Here is a 3,136-nt window from a genome sequence, read left to right as displayed (position 1 = left end):
ACGGGCCTGCCGGTTCCCCAACTGAGCGATTGGCACACGAGACCCGCCTCGGAGGGCCCACGTCGGCCGGCGCAAGCCGGTGTTCGGGCGTGCGGCTCCTCCGGCTTTGCGGGTCAAGCTCCAGCGCCGAGGATACTAGGCAAACGTTGGGCCCCCCCGAGCCGAGTGGATACCCGCCTCAGAAAGAGCTGGGGCGGTACGTACGGACGGCCTCACTAAGAGGGAACGGAAGCTACTAAAGCACACGTATAACTGTCCGATGTGCGAACGAAAGTGAGGCCGGACGAATCCGATACGAGTTACGAGTGAGGCGGGATCCACGGCTGGCACTCGCGGGGCCCTCTTGCGAAACCATGCCTCGGCGTGAACCTTTTGGCGGCAGAACCAAGACGAACCGAGGTCGAGCTTCCGTCTCGAGCCACACCCAGACGTCCGACCGTCGCGGAGCCCGACGCCACGCGTGCTAGGGCTCCGCGCGAAACATCGTTTCACGACACCCGCTCGTCAGCCCGTCCGAACGTATACGAGTGTCGCGCGGCCCCCCGGGCCCGGCTGTAGCCACAGCCTCGTCCCGGACCAGGGCCGCACCGCCACCAGCAGCGCCCCCCCGGCGGCAGACGCACTCTGGTTGATCCTGCCAGTAGCATATGCTTGTTTTCAAGATTAAGCCATGCATGTCTAAGTACGAATGGCCAGTACAGTGAAACTGCGAACGGCTCATTAAATCAGTTATGGTTCCTTTGATCGCTCCACCGTTACTTGGATAACTGTGGCAAATCCAGAGCTAATACATGCAAACGAGCGCCGACTCGCGGGCGGGGCTCCGGCCTCGCCCCGGGGACGCGTGCATTTATCAGACACAAAAACCCACGCGGTGTCCGGCGGGCGGGGGCTCAGCCGTCGCGCGCGTCCCCCGCGTCCGGCCTCCGCCTCTCCGGGCGGGGGCGTAAGCGGCGCGGGCGGCTCCGCGCGCGCCGGTCCTCGTTCCGCCGGCCCGGCCCCCCCTTTGTGTTGACTCAGGATAACCTCGTGCCGATCGCTCGCCCACCCGAGGCGGCGACGACTCATTCGAATGTCTGCCCTATCAACTTTCGATGGTAGACTCTGCGCCTACCATGGTGACCACGGGTAACGGGGAATCAGGGTTCGATTCCGGAGAGGGAGCATGAGAAACGGCTACCACATCCAAGGAAGGCAGCAGGCGCGCAAATTACCCACTCCCGACACGGGGAGGTAGTGACGAAAAATAACAATACGGGACTCGTTCGAGTCTCCGTAATTGGAATGAGCCGAACACAAACCCATCGGCCAGCATCCATTGGAGGGCAAGTCTGGTGCCAGCAGCCGCGGTAATTCCAGCTCCAATAGCGTATTTTAAAGTTGCTGCAGTTAAAAAGCTCCTAGTTGGACCCCGGGACGCGAGCTGACGGTCCGCCGCGAGGCGTGCATCCGTCTGTCCCAGCCCCTGCCTCTCGGCAAAAGCCCCCGTGATGCCCTTCGCTGGGTGTCACTCGCGGGGCCCGAAGCGTTTACTTTGAGGAAATTAGAGTGTTCAAAGCAGGCCACACGGCCGCCCCTGCATATCGCAGCTGGGAATAATGGAATAGGACTCCGGTTCTATTTTGTGGGTTGTCATGAACTGGGGCCATGATTAAGAGGGACGGCCGGGGGCATTCGTACTGCGCCGCTAGAGGTGAAATTCTTGGACCGGCGCAAGACGGACGAGAGCGAAAGCATTTGCCAAGAATGTTTTCATTAATCAAGAACGAAAGTCGGAGGTTCGAAGACGATCAGATACCGTCCTAGTTCCGACCATAAACGATGCCGACTCGCGATCCGGCGGCGTTATTCCCATGACCCGCCGAGCAGCACCCGGGAAACCGACCAAGTGTCTGGGTTCCGGGGGGAGTATTGTTGCAAAGCTGAAACTTAAAGGAATTGACGGAAGGGCACCACCAGGAGTGGAGCATGCGGCTTAATTTGACTCAACACGGGAAACCTCACCCGGCCCGGACACGGAAAGGATTGACAGATTGAAGGCTCTTTCTCGATACCGTGGGTGGTGGTGCATGGCCGTTCGTAGTTGGTGGAGCGATTTGTCTGGTTAATTCCGATAACGAACGAGACTCAAACATACTAAATAGTACCGCGGCCCCCAGCGCGGTCGGCGGCAGAAAACTTCTTAGAGGGACAAGTGGCTCTCAGCCACACGAGAATGAGCAATAACAGGTCTGTGATGCCCTTAGATGTCCGGGGCTGCACGCGCGCCACACTGAGCGTATAAGCGCGTCGTCTATCCCCGCGCCGGCAGGCGCGGGTAATCCTATGAACCCCGCTCGTGACAGGGCCTGGGGATTGCAATTATTTCCCACCAACGAGGAATTCCCAGTAAGCGCGGGTCATTAGCCTGCGTTGATTAAGTCCCTGCCCTTTGTACACACCGCCCGTCGCTACTACCGATCGGATGGCTTAGTGAGGTCCTCGGATAGTCCCCGCCGGGGCCGGCCCCGGCTCCGGCGGTGTGCCAGAAGACGGTCGAACTTGACTATCTAGAGGAAGTAAAAGTCGTAACAAGGTTTCTGTAGGTGAACCTGCAGAAGGATCATTAACGTACGAGCGGCAGCAGATCCGCCTCGGTACACCCCCGACGAGCCAGACGCCGAGGGCGGCGGGTCGTCGCAGGCGGAGGAAGAGGGTAGACCGGGACGGGACGGGACGGGGGGCGCGGCGCGGGTCACTCCCGGGCCGCGCGTCGGAGCGAGTTCGGCGGGCGCCACGCGGCGCGGCGCGACGCGAGAAAAGGCGGCGGGCGATGTCGCGCTACCTCCGTGCGAGCGGGGTAGCGCGCTCGTCCGACGACCCCAGTAGCGCGGCGCGGCGCGACGACAGGCGACCGCCAGCGACGGGCGAAAGGCGGCGGCCGTGCGCGGGACCCCCGTAACCGGGGAATCCCCCTATGCCGACGACCCTAGCTCGGCGCGGTTCTCGCGCTTCCGGCGCGCGCTTCCGGGGCGGCACTCGCCTCGACGACCTCCCGTCCTTTAAAGGTAACGGTTCGGGCCGGCGCCCCGGCGTCCGTCCGCCCGTCGGTGTCGCGTGTCCGTGCGGCGCGGGGCTGCTCTCGGCGAGGGTCGCC

General features: G+C 62.5%; 1 non-coding gene across 1 annotated transcript; it reads left to right on the top strand.

The window, feature by feature from the left end:
* The first annotated feature begins 621 nt into the window (after positions 1-621).
* Positions 622-2,608, top strand: LOC148345320 (18S ribosomal RNA). The gene has a single exon (XR_015848683.1). It is a non-coding gene; the product is annotated as an 18S ribosomal RNA (ribosomal RNA).
* Positions 2,609-3,136: the final 528 nt, after the last annotated feature.

The sequence above is a fragment of the Urocampus carinirostris genome, unplaced genomic scaffold (assembly GCF_059441175.1).
Source record: "Urocampus carinirostris isolate Australia breed hairy pipefish unplaced genomic scaffold, RoL_Ucar_1.0 HiC_scaffold_54, whole genome shotgun sequence".
Classification (NCBI taxonomy): domain Eukaryota; kingdom Metazoa; phylum Chordata; class Actinopteri; order Syngnathiformes; family Syngnathidae; genus Urocampus; species Urocampus carinirostris.
This window is presented reverse-complemented; position numbering and strand designations above follow the sequence as displayed.